This window comes from Chamaea fasciata, unplaced genomic scaffold (assembly GCF_029207755.1).
Source record: "Chamaea fasciata isolate MVZ Bird 193981 ecotype frontalis unplaced genomic scaffold, bChaFas1.0.hap1 SCAF_4, whole genome shotgun sequence".
Lineage (NCBI taxonomy): Eukaryota > Metazoa > Chordata > Aves > Passeriformes > Sylviidae > Chamaea > Chamaea fasciata.
The window spans coordinates 55,259,331-55,277,115 of NW_027094089.1; the positions used below are offsets into that span (position 1 = coordinate 55,259,331).

The following is a 17,785-nucleotide window of genomic DNA, read 5'->3' on the forward strand; positions in this document are numbered from 1 at the left end:
AGATATGAGATGAAGCTAGATGAAAGAGCAGGTGGAATCAAATAGTGAAATGCACAGTATTACAAGGAAACAGTGGTACTTGTACCGTTTCTTGATCTTATTTTGTTCCTGCTTTAAATATTTATATTCACATGATGGAAGAAAGCCCGCAATTGTAGGTTAAGAAGAAAAAGAAACCTTTTGTTGTGCTAGAAGTATTTCAGTCAGGGTCCTTGAATATTATCAGTTGTATTCTTTGGGATTAGGTGCTTTACATGGAACTGAATTAATTGTAAATGTGCTGTTTTTTAAAAAATGTGAACTTTTATTTCATTGAAAAAGTTAGGTTTTCTCAACTCTGCACTTTCTTTGTGCCCTTCAGAAATAATCATGAAGTTCGAAGACCTCAGTAGAGCTACTAAGGGGAAACACGGGAAGGAAGATCTAACCTGTTTCTGAGAAAGTTACCATGAACTAGACTGGGCTGTCCTTTGTTAACACAGAGTTAAAACAGCATGCTTCTGCCTATGGCCCTTCCAGTCCTAGGTCACTGTTGTCAGATCATGGGACAGGTACCAGCCGTTTGGTTTCAGAGTGTATCTGGAAGTCATCATCCCCTGACTATTCAGGAGTGCACAGCCTTGCCAGCATGCTCTGGTAATCTTACAGGAAGGAAACAATGGAATTCATGTTGCCTTCTATGGAGACTTGGTTTCTTCAGAGCTGGCACAGATCCTAGGTGTTTCCTCCACTTTCCACTGTTGTAAACAGACAGACCTTCAGGTGCAGGACTGCTGATTTGATGAGATTAAGTGAAAAACTAGTCTGGCTTTTAGTAAAGGCCTAGATGAACTGTGATTTCCTTTCTACCTTTTGCTGTATGATTCTCTGAGACCCTGTGTGGGAATGCTTTTGTGCCCTATTTAGCCTCTGCATCTGCTATTAATGTAGAACAGATAATCACTTAATTAAAGTGTATGTGTAAGATGTACATGAAATAAATATTCTTCCATTGTAAACTTCTTATCTGTACATAGCCACAAAAACATATTTTATGAATTATTGTGTGTTGATAGTCAGGGTTCTCATGAAGCGTTAATTTCTTTCTCTTCTCTAATAATTTTCTGCTCTTCAGCAGTGAATTTTTGCCCTGAGAATGAGAAATCCAAAATGAAAACAATTATTTTAATTGTTTTCTTTCTTCTGACACCGGAAATGCTCAACAACTTCTTTTTAGGAAGTTGCTGACAATATTCTGTCATTTACAAGCAAGAAGATACCAAAACCCATCCAAGAAATAATTAATTCTTAAGTATTTCTGATTTTATTTATTTAGCTACATTTTCTGAATGGAAATACTGCCTATACCCCTCTCCTTCACAAGTGTACAGAATAAATCTGGCTCTTAATGCCAGTGAAGATTGAAATTAAACCATGGGAAGGTTGTTCAGGGTGAATGAACATTGAACAGCGCTTTAGACCACAGCACAGTATGCTGTTTTGGTCATTGAGTCCTTTCCTGTTTTCTGTCTTCAATCTGTACGCCCCAGAGAAGGCCACATCTCTTAAACAGAGCTCCTTCTGGAAGACTGGGTCTATTACACTGTTGTCACTAGTTTTAAAAAGACAGGTCTCATCTCAGTAGTTCTTAAGCTGAACTGCAGTGCGAGCTCCCCATCAAGTCGTAAGTCAAGACTGGATCATAAATGAGCAGCTTCTGCAGTGCATCCCTGGAAGGGAGAGGGCTGGTGGTGACAGGTCGCTGAGTCAGGGCACTGTGCCTTCTGCAGCTTCCTCATGCCCGTGGTCACCTCTGGCCAGGGCTTGCCTGCCTGTGTTCCGGGGGAGGGAGGGGGGGAATGCTCTTAGCTGGTGGCTGGGAGGAGCAGATAATGAAACCCTTTGTGCCCCCCTTTAGAGACATGTGCTTCAGCAGCAGTGAGCTGCGCAGCTGCAACCCTAGCAACACAGGCCTGGAGAAAGGAATGAGGGCAGCTTCCCAGCACAGGATGGCCGGGGGCGGGGCGTTAAGGATGAGCAAATTGAACGGGTAGCATAGTGTTTAGATGAACCTGTGTGCCTGTTATTCTTCCTAGGGATATATTTTTTTGTTTGTTTTAATTTTGATCCTTAGACTGAAATATATCCATGTGTCTTTTAGTACATAGATAAATGAATGACTAAAGACTTGCCAGTGTCTTTGTTTCTTTTAAGAATGTTGATAGTGCATTTTCTGGAGAATTCACAGTGTTGCTTGGTAAGGCGCAGACAGTTCATTGTGACCAGTTAAAGGGCATGAAAGTGGTCATTTTTTAGGTGCACAAAATCCTTAAAGATGCAATGGTTTAAGAAAGGAATTTAATTTTAAAAGCGTACTAATTTAAAGGGTTATTTGCATTGGTGCTTTTTAAGTGGTTATGCTTATTGTGACAGATGTTTTCTAGAGAAAACATGTTAATGATGTTATATATTTCATTTTTACGGTGCAGCGATCTGATCTATTTCCATGGGAAGTTCTGTGAATGAGATGAGGATAACTCTACTGATGAGAATACAGTAGGCTTCAATAATTACCTGGTTGTGGATAGGGATTCACAAGACACAGTTTGGTCTGCATGTCTGGGAGAGAGGGGGCGTTTGTTCGAGGGAGAGACTGAATAATGAATACCTTAAACCAAATGATCTGTGTCTGAGTGGCAGACAAAGAGGGCTTTGGGGCAGTGACTGATTATTCCATGTGAAAGGACCACAGCCATATCTGGCTTGCATACTGAATCTCGCATGTGACCCATCACTCCTTATTGCTCCAGAGAAAAAGGGGAAATCAAATCCGGTTAGGAAGCAAGTGCACCTTGCCAGTGAAGGTGTTGTCACTGACTGCATGATGCTCATTTAGTTATTGTAATGGGGAAGTTTTGGTTATTTTAGTTCTGTTTTCCAGTCTTTTGACAAAAGCAATAGACATTTTGTAACAAGTTATGTACAGATCCTTCTTTGTTCTCCCTTACACTTTCATACCTCCTCAATGCAGTCTGTAATATTTGGCCTACAAGCTGATGGTAAGTCACAGCCTAGAGCAAATGGAACAGCAGATGTGGTTATTTCTGGGTGTTTTCTGGTCAGGCCAAAATGCTGACCTGACAAGTCCCAGACCACGTTGACTTCCACTGACTGTGCTACACAGGCACTATTGTCCTGCACAGGAGCTGGGTGAAAAGCTGTCATCACATTAAACTGTTCAAGCAAGATTTAATGAAGCTTGATGATAGAATGAATGAGGTCCTAATTTCTTTGGCTTCCGTTTTTTCTACCTCTCAACCTGAGCACTGGAGGTGAAAGCTAAGGAGAACATGTTCCTTTTACTAAGTGTATTTATTGACTTGCTGTGAAGTGCAGAGGGGGAGAGGTCAAGTGTTAAAATATTTGGAGACACCTCAATATGCAAATTGTAAAATTCTCTGTATTTTTTGTGAGGGTGGGAAAAATGAGGAAAACGTTTGAGTTGGGAGAGAATTTGAGACTGTACTTAAAAACTTAATTTAGTAATTATATCTTGTGCTCTTTTCAGAAGTTGCTAGTGAAATCAAAGCTACAGATTTAAAGTTTGACACCATCTTTAACAGTCCTTTTCCTTTATTTGAGAAGGAAAAACATGTTCAAAGGCAATTTTTATCTAAGTGCGTACTCCTTACACCTTACACTGTCAGATAAAAACTGTTGTCCCAGGCAAAGGAATTGGTCTGTGGTTTTTGGGTTTTTGTTTCCAAATACTCAGAGCAAATCTTTGTCAGCAGTTAAAAACTAAATGTCTCCCACCCCACCCACATACAGAGATGGAAAAATGAACAGTTGTGTGACATTGAGGGAGATAGGACCTTGTTCAAAACAGAGAAGCTCTTTATGGTAAATTGAATTGTCACCATGTAGCTTTTAGTCAAAGTAGTTGCTTCTTTGATTTGAGTTTATTTACTGAAGTCAATTACACATGCAGATTCGATTGCGCTTTCCAGCAAAACTCTAATGACTCAGCAACAGATAGTTCACTGGGAAGGATTATACAAATGAAATACTATTATGTTAGTAAGTAACTCCAAACAAACAAAACCAGCCGGAATTAAGACAAGTGTGAAGGTCGGAAACACCTTTCTTTTTTTCTATGATGGAACAGCTTACACTGAATTTTACATCTTAACTTTTTGTGATAATGGAGTTTCACAGCAGTTCAGTAGTGTGCAGACAGAGCGCTAAAGCAAACTGCAGTTTGTGAATGTCAATATGAAGATATTTACCAGTTGTAAGCATCAGTTGTATGTTTTAAAGATACTGCAGTCTTTGTCAAAAGTGTCTGCAAAACTTCATAGAAGTTCAGGGTAACTGGAGGTAGGGAAAGTGTCTCCACAGAACTAAAGAAAATCGGGCATCTTCTCTCAAAGTCAAAAAAATCCCTCATTGTACCTTCTTTATAAAAGGCAGTATTCTAGTTTGGGCTATTTTTGTCTTTTCAAAACTTGTCTAATGCCTGTTTAGTGGTCATTTACCACATTAGTTCTTGAGAGAAAATGAAGCTATTGTACTAGTCAGTGGTTTCTATCTCTACATTGCTGCAATGAGGGTGTGGGACAAGTTCCGCTGTGTTAAATGAGACTATGTCTGTGTTTTGAAATGGAAGCATGTGCTGACCATGGCAGTACCAGTAAAAGTAGTGGATTTGTATATTAGGAAATTCCTACAGTATGTCTTGTTTCTCCATAACAGTTGGAGCCAGGATGATGCTTCTGACTAAATATTTACCTTGTGGTCTAAGGAACTAAGTGGTTGCCAAGAGAAATAACTAATTAACTAAGTTTACCTGTCAGAAGACTAGAATAAGACACTAGATGGTGAGACTAGTGTAGAAGGTTCTGGAAAGATGTTGATTTTCCAGGCTTAAACTTGAAAGCATCTGATTTTGAAGTCCATCAGGAGCTAAACCTTGTAGTTTACTGTGCTGTGTGTGGCTGGTTTGGGTCTTGAAGACACCCAGTAGTCCTTCCTGATACAAATAGCTGCAATAGTTGTCACTGCCATTTCCCTTGTGGCTTTGTCATGTATGTTACAAAAAACTGCCTGTTGTGTTGGCTGTCTGAAAAATCTGTAATTGATCTTCAGTAAAGGAACTTGTATTTCCCTGTTTCGAGTGAGTAGATGGTTTTGAATTATGTGAGAAGCACTTGAGTCTTCATGCTTATATTTATTGAGATTCTTACTCTGTGTGGAAGCAGCATTCTTTTCATAGTGAGGCAGCACAAGTATTATACTTCACATTTGTTATTCAGGACTTTTCAAGTTATTAGCAGAAGTACTCCATGCCTTGTGATTGTTTTGGCATGAGAAATACTATGGCAAAATGTTGTTTATTTTTTTGGCTTCCCTTAGGGTTTCTGCCTAGGTCACAAGATTGTGAACTGGAGGGGAGTATGTGTGTGTATTTCATTTGCCTTCCTTACCTGTTGGTAAGTAGGTAACTAACTAAAATAATGCAAGAGAGATTGCTTGGATACAGTATGCTTCTATGTATCACAGTTGCTGATACTGTTTTCAAGTATGTTTTCTTAAAAATAATCTCATTCCTTCCCTTTCCTCCCTACCAAACAAATTCTCCAGAGTTCGGTCTTTGTACTTGAAAATGTTCATTCAGTGTGGATAAGCAGATATTGACAGGTAACATGATGGCCAAATTGAAGTGCCCACAGTGGGGAAAAGAACATAACTTCATTGATTTGCCATCTTACAGCAGTAAGATTTTATTTCATGCCAATAACACCTGTTGTAAGTAGATACTATTTTGACCAGTACAGAATTAAATATTTAGTGGGTCATTTTTCCTTGCCACATGATGTTCAGTGGAGGAGAGAGGTACAGATATTCTTGAGAAGGAAGAGAAAGCAAGAAGTAAGAAAGAGAAATGTCTGAAAACTGTGCTGGGCTAGTGTGGAGACCTGGACAACACAGAGCAGAAGCAGAAAGCGAAAGCACAAGTTCCTCTATTAACAAAAGTTGTAGGAACATAAAAGGACTCCGCAGCAAGAAGAACCTAGTTCTCTTTCAATGGCTGTTTTTCACCATCACTGCATACATAAGTGAACACAGCATAAAAGGGCTGCTTGTCTTGTTCTTTCTATTTTGTTTTCCAACTTTACGCTCCTACCCCTACTGTCCCCAGGATTTAACATGTCTGCAGAACATGAAGAACAGAGACTGCACAAAAGGAAGAGCACTAGAGACTGAGAATTGTGTAGTTTGACACACCTTGAGGGTGATTGTTTTGTTTGTTTGAAGTAGCTGAAAGATGAAAGTTGCACACAATTCTAACTTTAGTTTCAGCCTTAACAGCAGCATACTAGTGGAAGTATCTTGGGGAATATGCCTGGTAGTTTGGGGGTCACTTTTCCCAAGTTCTGCATCCTCTGTCATGCTATTATCTTTATTTCTTTGAGATTTGAGCTGTACCAGTTTAATCATCCGACAGAAGTCAGATACATAGACAAGAACAACAGAGTAGTTATTAATTTTTTAAAAACCTAAAACATATGGAATACGTCCATGGCAAAAATGCCCAGGTAAATTGTGAAACTGGGAAAATTACTACAAATCCTTAGTTAATTTATTTTAAAAGAAAACAATGTGTTGTATGTCTTTGCCTGGAATGTCATTCATGATGAAAATAATAGGGAAAGGCTAGTGATGCACTAGTTCCCCAACATGCACACTTTCCAGATGCTTATTTGTACTTCTTCCTGTGTCTTGCTTTTTTAAAAGTGAGGAGGTAGAGAAAATGTTCTTTTAGAAAGAGTGGGAAAACGTTAAGGGGAGGGGCAGAATGAGAAAGTGCTTGTGAACTTTAAGGAAATGAAAGGGCATATTTTTCAGACTTAGATGGCTTAATCATCAGAATAACTTTCTAAGGGCACTAATGGATACTGCATCATTTGTTTTCTTCAAATGGCATATAAAAATTAAATTATTCAAATGGACTAGAGGTTAAAGATCTTCAGTGATTACTTTGGTGTCTCTTTGTGTAGTGTTCGTTAATGGTGTTGTAGAGGCCTTTTCAGACGGGAAGCTCACCTGTCCATTTATCACTGTTTCTGTTTGTAACTAGAAATTCCAAAGCAGGCTACCTTTAATTAATCTGGCATTTATTTACACAATGAAGTTTCTAACATTAGGGAGGATATTTTCTGCTTCTTAGTTTACAAAATAAAAGAAAAACGCCAAGCAAACAAAAGAAGACTGAAAGTTCAGTCAGGGTAAATACAAAGCAGTGCAAGCATATTAATGGCCACAAATAAACCAGTGACTTAACTATGTATTTATTTGTTTTAAAAATGTACTTAATAATGCTTGGGAAAGAGCAATTATGCAAAGAAATACAGTTCTAGCAAATATATCCATCAGAAAAAAAGATGTTACTCGTTTTTTTTTTACTAACTTCGGTAGCTCAGCGTTAGTAACTAAGGTTTCTTTCCAAACTGTGTTTTGTTTTTTTAACCTGTTTTTCTTGTCCAGGTTTTATCACTTACAAGGCTTTTGACTCTTATTTGTAATCTCAAGCTGTAAGTATAAAGTCTGTATCTTGAGAAAAAAAAGGCATTTTAAAATCCAGTTATGTCATATGAGAATTCTTTCAAAATAGAATACAAAATTCTAGTCACTTGCACAAACTCTTGTGTTAATAAACAGTGAGAAATGAAGTGTTATCTGGTGTAGTTATAGCCCTGTATTGTTGCCTATTGGTAGCAAAGACAACAAATCTACTTTCATGATTTGCTTGGTGTATACCTGGCAAGTAAGCGTTGATAACTCTTATCAACTGTGTGTGTGTTTTATTAGTGTTACCTAAAGAACAGACTCACTGTATCCATTAGGGGTTTGTTACATGGTACAGTGAGTTTTGTCAGAGAGCTGCTGAGGATACTGCAGAGCTTTTATAAATACTCAAGATTGACATAAGCAGAATGGCACTACTGAGAGTGCTTAAAACGTGTTAAGTATATACTCTTCACTCGCCTACGTGGAAACTGTAATTTTGCCTTTCTAGTAGAGAAGTTTCTGTGGACACAGCAGCCATTGCAGTATATTCACATTGTATATCCTTACTTCAGTCAGTCTTTCGACTTAAAGGAGGATTAAACCTTGTCTTTTCTTAAAATTATGTTGAGGAGCAACATGTGTTGCTACCAGACATGCAGAGGACCGCTTATTATGTTTCTTCTGAGCGGTAAAACTGTTTAGCTGAAATGATTCCCTTTAAAAATAATGTGGTTTTGTCATGAAATTATCTGCATGTGTCTTTATAAACGTATTGCTAGAATGCAATGAAAGCAGATACCAAGGCAGATGTGTAAAGTTCTTTTTAAATCCATCACAGATTAAAATAATCAGCATTGCATATTCAGTGTGGTTTTTTTCAAAGCATACTATCCAATGAACTGCAGAGTTCTCTGAGCAGAGTACAGAGAAACTTCTGCCTGAGGCATCTGTTGCTGTCTAAGAAAAGATGACATGTTTTACTTTTGTTATGTCTGTTCATAAAATTGTAAAAGATTAACATACAGAATTTTTAAAACTACTAGATATTAACCTGTTGAAAGGGTCTCTGTAGCATCTGTGGGCAGTTCCAATGCCCCACCTCTGTGAGAAGATACACACTGAAATCCTTAAAATGGTGGAAATGCATGTGCTTAGAACAAAGTTGACTATGAATGTCCTTGGCTGCCTTAAAATGCAGTTGTTGCATACTTTAGTTTCCCACACATAAAAAGAGGAAGAGGTCAGGAGGCTTCCTTAAAGCCTATACATGCCACGAGCCTCCTGTTTATTTTTTTGTTTGCTTTAGCAATTAAACTAATTCCTGTTAAATATGAGAAATTATGGGTTTTTTTACAGTAGCTATCAGCCTTTGCTGTGACAATCCTATCTCAAAATAAACATCACAGCTTATATTGAAGAAGTCACTGGATCTAAGATGATAAATCATGCCTGGGTTAGAATGCTGAGAATATATAAAGTTCAGGGAAAAAAAAGCTATAGGCTGCTTACATGCTTTGTACTATTTCTCAAAGTTTTGGCCAAGTCTTTGAACTGTTACTGAATCAATTTCTTTTTGTAGTGTAGTTTTTTAGCATACATCAAGAACCCTTTCATTTCTTCCCCCACTAAATAATGTTCTAAAACTTCCACTACTGGCCTACTGAGACTGTTGTACAATTTTAAAAAAAAACCCCAGAAATGGTTTTTTGGTAATAGCTTTCTGCTTTTTTCTCCTCTACCATTTAACTTGTTTAAATGGATAAATTGATTAAGTCTGTATTAGAGTAGTAAGGGAGGCCTGGAGTCTGGGTGTCAAGAGTACAAAAGTGCTGTTTTGCAGACCTGCCATAGAAAGTAATAACCCAGTTATATCAACAATGTCTTTTGTGTTTTGGACATAATTAGTTTTCCAATTAAAGTTGTGTTTTATGTTTCCATCTTTAATCTGAAAACATGACCATTCAAATAAAAGTCTTCTGTGTTTGATAAATAAGCTAGATAACTTGATCTCATGTTTTATAATTTAACTTTGATTTTTTTATTTATTGGTGAAAACACTGTACTGGTCTCTTAATTATTCATAGTGATTAAAAATAATCTGTTAACATAGGACTTTCTAGCTCTCAGCAACAAAATGAGAAATCCACATCTATGCTCAGTGTAGGCACCTCTGTTTCCCTTCAGAGCAACTGTGGTTTTCTGTGGAATTGACAGACAGGTGTCATACAAGGTGTCTGACTTGGCAGTATGCTCTGAGCTTGTTTTTCCTATATTGTAGCTATTGTCAAGTAACTTGGTATTTTAGAATAGAAGCCATTTGTGAGCACAGTGCTATTGTAAAGCATTTACTTAGGCCAAACACAGAATCTCTTAGGTCCCTGGGGGTTTTTTGTTGTTGTTACATTTATATGGAAATAGTTATTTTAGTTTTGACATGATGCAGCTCTGATTTCTTTGTGCTGGATAGCAGTACACTGCATTTTTCAGGAGAAAAAACCACTTGTTTGACTAATTTTTAGCTAGGCCATATGGCATGACCCTGCTTTACAATTATCACATCTTAAAAACAGTTAGATTAACTCTGTATGTCGACCCTACAGAGATGCCATGGAGGGGTTGAGGTACAAGAGTGTGTGAGGTGCCGGGAGACATTTTGGGAGGGGCCATGCTCTGAGGCTTGGCCAGTCTGGGTCATGTCTGTCTGTGGGAGGTGTAGCAGCTGGTCCAGACTCACTTTCTGTAATCTGCTCCAGAATTCTGTCTGGTGTAGCTAACACTGCTCGTGCAAGTCAGCTCCCTCACATGCAGCCACACTTGGCTGAGGTGCCATCATGGGATGTCGATGAAGTGTGGTGCAATGATTATCATGAAATCACATCTCAGGCAACTAGGCGCCTACTTCTTCTGTAGGCATACTCTGTGTAACCACAGGCAGATCTAGTCTCATTGCCTTCTTCCTTGCCTTCTTTTTTCCACCCCTTTCCAGAATATGGTTTCTGATTTCTTAGTCAATAAATTGGTCTCTAATCTGTGAATTGTGTTAAGAACACATTCGAAGGAAAAAGTTGTAGTGTAGGAACAGGACTAACTGAAAGCTAAAAGGAATTAAGCAGCAAATGCTGTCTGGCTTTGAGCTAAATAATTAAATACCCTTATTTGGGGGCAGGGAGGGTTGTGATGTTGTTCTTTGTGTGCTTTTTTGTGTGGTTAAGATATTTTGGGAAGATGTATTTTGTTGTGATAGCTACTTACTAATTCAGTATAGAACTGTCTGATCAGTCTAAGAAAACATGCCTGATAAGAAGAGCTGGGCACCTTGTTAATTTTTGTTCAGTGAAATTGGGGTCTAATTAAGACTCCAGATAACAGAAGCACCGTGTTTGACTCTGCACTCACAACATCTGTTTCTGAACACTGGGTAGTAGGATATAGAGTTTTTCTAAGTGCACTTAATTGAGAAGCAGGTATCTTTGTTATGAGTTGAGTTTTAGTGTACACAAAACATCTTCTACCAACAATAAGGTGAACAGTTTACCTTCACGGTCGCTGGATTAATTGAGAAAAAAAAAATTGTGTAATTTAAATCCTCTTTAAAAGAGGTTGTATTTAGTAGCTGGCATGACTCAGCTTTGCAAGTGTCGTGTTCTGCCTCCAGAGAATATAATTTTTGTTGTGTGACATGAGCTTAATCTGGAATGTATTGGGAAAAGAATAATAGAAAGGGTGTTTCTGGTCCAAAATATGCTTAAGAGCAAACAAAAATAATTTTTAAGAAAAGGAACTACCAGCAGGTGCATGAGTACATCAAAGCCAGCTGAAGTACTTCTGCAGTCAGGATGAATGACTAAATGTGATTCAGGTGAATCAGATTTTGTTCGCGGAGCGAAAAATAAAACCTTAGTAATATGCATATTCATCAGTTTTCTCCTTCAGCTTTAAAAAATATCAGCTACCTGCAGTAAGGGTGCTTGCAGAGGTACGTAGCATCCACGAGGCTGTACATGGGGACTGGAAAGCTGTGTGAGGTCCCTCACCCAGGGCTTGCCTCTAGGGGTGAAGTCTGGTGCCAGCTGGATGCACCCTTGGCCAAGAACCTGCTTCAGATCTTGCCAGTGTACCTGTTTGTTGTCCCCTGCTGTCAAACAGCCCAGATCTTAAGCAAACCAAATGGCTTCTGTTTCACAGAAAACTTTCAAGCTGATGGTAAAATAGACACCACCAAGAAAGTTGCTATCTTGAGGGCAGGCAAGAGACCACATGCTGAATCCAGATGTATCCTGGAAAGTTCCTCTGACTGTGTTCTGAGAACAAAACAGGAAGTATCCAGGTATAATGTCTCAGTCCCCTCATTCTTAGTAATGTAACTTACAGAAAATATTTTGCGTCACAAAGAGCAGATGGTTCTTTAGTTGATAAATTTATTTCATAGAAATGGGGTTTTGACAGTTTAAGAAATTGAGGTTTGGTTGATTTTTTTTTTTTTGTTTTTATTAATAAAACCCCCCAAACTCTGAATGTAAAAGAGCACTTTTAATGCTCTTTTATGGAGCATGTTTTAAGCATGTTTAAACAAATTCAGTTAATAGGTTCTTGGGTAAGATAGGACAGTTTGTGACATGGGATAATCTGCAGTTTATTGGTGTATTGTTGGCACATTGAATTTGCATCTATCAAATTACATCCTATCTGTGAATATGCCTGTCTTTTATGAGGCTGTTGCTTGTATTTTCTGTCTACTGTACGACAGTACAGTTTTGAAGTTATTACTATAACTAGGAGTTCACTGTGGAGTTCAAATAGTGTCATCCTGTGGTTATTTGGTGTCAGAGCATGCTTTTCACGTTACTTATTTACTTCCTCATAGTGAGAAGCTAAGAATGAGATACATAAGGTTTCTTACATATTTAGTGTAAAAGTACTGCAAGTTGTTCATGGCTTTGTCAGCAGCTTTCAGTTTTGGAAGCTGAAATGAATCTGTTTAAGATTTACTGGTATGAACATGCTAATTTAAAGCTCATAGGGAAAATTACTTGTAGTCTTGACACGTTTATTCTAGGTTTTCATTTCCCTGGATATCTGTCAATGCAGGTAAGCCATACACCAGTGTGTGTGTGGGTCCTTCCTGTGAAAATCAAACTATTTGAGGTTTGCAGGGGTTGCACTGGTTTTACTACAGTGGCTGTAGAACTCCAGGTGAGTTTAACTCTGCCACTGAGATACTACCCTCAGGATGTTTTCCAAATTGACATTTTAAACAATAATGGTCCTTTTGTGGGTACACAGGGAACACAAGTCAGTGTTCCTTAGCAAGATGGGCAGCTCATTTCTGAGGAGACCATCTAGTTTCCTTTGGGTTCAGATTGCAGAACAGCAGTAACTGTTCTGCTGAGAATAGTGCTTTGTTAAAAAGTTTTCTGGAACATTTTGAAACTCCCTTTTTTATATAGCACTTTGTTTCTTAACTAGGTCAATAATTCTGATATCTTCAATGCAATTGCATGAAGTGTTGAAACCATGTGTTTTTATTTTAAGCTGACCATATAAACTTAGTTATTTTTCTGCATAGGTAGGAAAGATGGCATAATGTCTTTTGGGCTTAAAACTGGACGTCTCTACCTGGTTTCCTATTTCATTTTTCTAAATTTTAATAACTTATAATTGAACTTAATTTGGTAAAGTTGTTCATATTATCTATTGTCTAAAATGCCATGTGGCAGGGGAACTAAGAAGTCATGGTTATAATGTTAACGAAAAGGCTTTTATTAGTGATTACTTGGTGATCAAATTACCATTAATCAGTGATTGAATGGAAATTAAATGGTAATCAATTAAGCAGTAATAGAATGCAAACTAAGCAGTGATTTAACCCCATTTTCACGGTGAGAAAGACTGGCCTAACTTCAGGTCTGTCAGTCTAACTTCAGAACGTGGTGTGGGAATTACTGAAAAACATCTTAAGGACTATGCAGCCATTGGTCACAACCAGCATGAGTTCATGAGGGGAAAGATCTGTTTGCCAAACTTAATTTTCTTTTACAGGGTAATTTAGTGAGTTGACCAAGCAAAGCCAGCAGATGTAATCTTTTTGGATTTCTGTAAAGCTTTTGACACTGTCTCACAGTATCCTTCTGGACAAAATGTCCAGCCCACAGCTGGATAAACACATCAGGTGATGGGTGAGCAGCTGGCTCATGAGTTGGCACAAAGGGTTACAATGAATGGGGGGTTACGTCAAACTGGTGACCTGTCACTTGTGGTGTTTCATGGGGCTCCATCTTAGGGACAGTGCTTTTTAATGTTTTAAAAACCGGTCTGAATGCAGGTATTGAGTAAGTTGTGTTACATGAAGTAACTTTACCAATTATACTAAATTAAGAGGAGCTGTGGGCTCCCTTGAGGGTGAAGAGGCCCTGCAGAGAGATCAGGATAGACTGGAGAGCTGGGCAATTACCAGCCATATGAAATGTAAAATGAGCAAATGCCATATTCTGCATCTGATCCAAAGTAATGTTGCTTGAATATACAAACTGGGGAGGAAGAATCTGAACAGCAGCCATCCAGAAGGAGAATTGGAAAGAGATCTGGGGCTTGGTTTTATGGCAAGTTAAACATGAACATGAGTCAGCAGTGCCCTGGCAGCCAGAAGGGCCAACTGTGTCCTGGGGTACATCAGGCACAGCATCACCAGCCAGGCAAGAGAGGGGGTTGTCCCACTCTGCTCTGCACTGAGGCAGCCTCACCTCGAGTGCTGGGAGCTGGTTTGGGTGCCACAATTTAAGGACATAAAGCTATTGGAGCGGGAAGGGTGACCAAGATGGTGGTAAGTCTCGAGGGCAAGACTTCTGAAGAGTGGTCAAGGTGACTTGGTTTTTTCAGTTTGGAGAAGATAAGGCTGAGGGAGTGACTGGTTCCGTTAGCTCATGGTAAGTCACTGCCTAGATTCCTGGCGTTCTATGAAGATTCAGCCTTGCAGTGTTCTGCACAGCAGGAATTACTTCAGTCAGACTTTCTTGTTGATGATAACTGAATCAAAGCACTCTTCACTCAGAATGGGTTCATCCATCAGGGACTTGCCAAGCAACAATCTTAATCTCCAACCAAAAAATGAGTAAGCATCTATCTATCACAAAATGAAAATCAGTGAGGATTTTCAAAATTTTGTTTGTAGTTACATTTTTTTCATACTCTGTGGAGGTAAACATTTTTATCAGTGTAGGCAGCAAGAGCTCTATGTGGTCAAGTACTTATTTTAAAGAGTAAAGTAAATACTCAAATTCAACTCCATATTAAAGATCATTTCCCATGAATTTCAGTTTGGGAAAAGGAGAAGCAAAGAGCAGTAATTCCTTTTAATTAATGTGCATTATCTGAATCAAGCTTAAATTTGAAGATAGTCACAAAAGAAGATATTTTGAGAATTACAGTATTTCTTTTATGATAAAACCCCCTGTATAGGTACTAGTGTTACTGGTGCTGCTCCCCATGCTTTAGAGCAAAATATAAGCAGGCCCAGTTAGCACTTGCCACCACTCACAAGTTCAAAATTTCTTTGCTTTCTGGCTCTGCCATATGCCACAGTTACATTCTACTTTTACTGCCGAACTTGGGTAGTATTTCTGCACGTTTTCTGTCTGAAGATGGACTGCACGTAAAGTAAACTGAGTGTTTAATATACTGTTCTCAGGTGCCTAGTTAGGAAAAAATTGATACCACTTCAGACCAGTCAAAGCCTAATTTAGACTTGTGTATGTGTGGTTCTTGTGTGAGTGCTCTTCAAATGTGCAAACAGTAACAGTGGTAGAAGTTGAAGCCAAGAGATGTCACCTGTATTAAGATGCAGAGTGGTCATTTAAGTGAGTTCTGAAAGTACAGTACACTGTACAGTAACAAGAAACTGTACTGCTTCTTGGGAAGTGGAACACTTGAAAAAATGGACTGCATGAGGCCATAGGCCTCTGCCTACAACTTCTACTACCTACTCCAGAAATCCTGAATTGCACTTCTCTAGAGTGACCCAGAGTATCTTTGAAAGGGGATTTGTCTTAACTTTTAAGTTTCTTTAAACGTAAAAGCCCATGTGCCTACATGTGGATGCATACACAGAGTTCAAGTCATCTAAATGAACTAATAATAGAGAAATTATAAAAGAGCTACAGAACAAATAAGGCCTTAAATTATAGCATATTAAAAATACACAGCTCTGTTGCACTTTGAACAAAAACCTGGTTCTGTTTTGTTGTTTGCAAACTGCAAAACTGAAAGTTAAAGCAGAGACATCCTGCTGATGCACTCTTCCCATTTGAAGCATGCATTGTTACATGCCAAGGAGGACTTGAAGAGAGGTCATTCATCTGGCTTTTCAGATGGCCCACATGTGAATCCTGGGTAGTTTCATGGGCTAACAGAGTGAAATTGACTTACCCGGTCCCACAAAATGTGAGATTCCTTTTGCTTACTGCATTTGGTCTTGTAGTTGTTTTGTTCTGGAATGGTAGGTTGAGAAGTGATGTCCAGGTGTTAAATTAATTACTTCTAAATAGAATTGCCTTGCTAAGATTTGGGTTGGACATGATTCTGTGATCTCAGACCCGGGGGGAGGTTGACAAAGCTTGGGGAGAAGGATGTATCTGCTGATAGTGGAGAAAAAAAAAGAGGAATTTATGTGCCATAAGGACTTTTGGCACAACTCCTATGATAAGGAGAAAACCAATAAAGCAAACACAGCAACTGTGCTGAGACCAGCCCCAAGTGGTTTAAAAGTAATTCTGGCAGAGGGAGACAGGGACCACTGACTCACAGCCCACCAACTAAAGAAACCTCCTGACTCAGGAGAAAGTCTGAGCATGTGGACTACTTAGCATGAGAATCATTTAACCAGTAGAAGGTGTAGTACTGATTAAAGAGAACTGTGTAACTTGTAGCCAGTGAGCTGTGATTTCTTTGTGTGCTGAAATGTATAAACGGTGTAAAGTTTTGGTGATCGGGGAGCCAGTCTTTTGTGGGTTGCCACCTTGCTCATACTTTGCACAAACTTGAATAAAAAAATAGAGATCCCTTGTCTCAGCGTGTAGATTGGCACTGTGCACCGTTAGCAACAACAGTAATTTTAAAAAATTACCCCATCTGTCTCCTTTAAGTAAGTTGTAAATAGTACCTTCATCCTGTTCTCCCGTTTTCATCAGTCTTTCAAACCTTTAATTCAGAAGCAAATTGCTCTTATAATAGGAATTGTTTATGGCTATTAGTTTGTGTTGAGTTTGATTTGAAGTACAGCCTATTACTAACTAGTTTAAGGAAATAATGCTAATGCAAACCATTTCAGTATTAATAGGGGCAGAAGATAAGAACTGACTCCAAATGAACCAATAATCCCAAAATAAAGCCCTGTAGTCTTACCACTTCAGTAATAATGTGCAAAACTGTATTACAAAGACATGAATAAAACAATCTTTTTACCGAGTCAGGACATACACATTCAGGGCTTAAAAATGTACAAGAAAGTCCAACTCAGACTTTGAAGAAGATTGTTAGATGTCTTTAAACTAAACCCTAAGGCACTTGGGAGGCACTAAGGCAGAATCAATAGGGAAGATCATGAAGAAATAAAAACAATTTCAGCCTTAATCAGGCTATGTTGATGGTGAATGTTGTCTTTTGTGTGGCAGGAGTTACTTGCAGCTCAAGTTTCTCAGGATTTGAGAGTGCAAAACATAATTGCCGCATTAAAATCAGTGTCAAAGTGCCCAGAAGTGACTGTTCTTGTAGTGGGGAATGGAGGAAGAGTGCTTCTAAGTTCAGTGCCCCGATGAGATAAAGTTTTGATTCAAAATTTATGGATGGAGGCAGCTTTTCTCTGTAGGTTGTCGTTGTTTAAAACATCTTGCTTCTTGTAGATTGTTTTATTTCAAAACCGAGGCTGGCAAATGAATAAACACCTCTCACTTCCATTGAGAGCTGGAGCAGGTCCTCCAGTTCCTACTACTCTAGGTGTACGTAAGTGTGCATAAGCACAACCTCTCTCTTGGTTTGGACACACCTTAGTCCCCTCCTCCCCTCATTTCTGCTTGCCACATGACTTTATTTAGTCATCATCAAAAGGAAATAGTGTGGCTACAATAGAAATTTAAAGTGCAAAATATGAAGGAAGTCTTAAAAAACATTCAGAAATGATAATTTTCTACTTACAGCTTGCAGGATTGAAAGAGATGATAACTTCTCAAAGCCTTTAAGGCAA

The 17,785-nt window shown here is 38.6% G+C and overlaps 1 protein-coding gene across 4 annotated transcripts in view; it reads left to right on the forward strand.

The window, feature by feature from the left end:
- CDC42SE2 (CDC42 small effector 2) overlaps window positions 1-17,785 on the forward strand; it is an 86,496-nt gene that overhangs the window by 31,073 nt on the left and 37,638 nt on the right. The window lies entirely within an intron of this gene.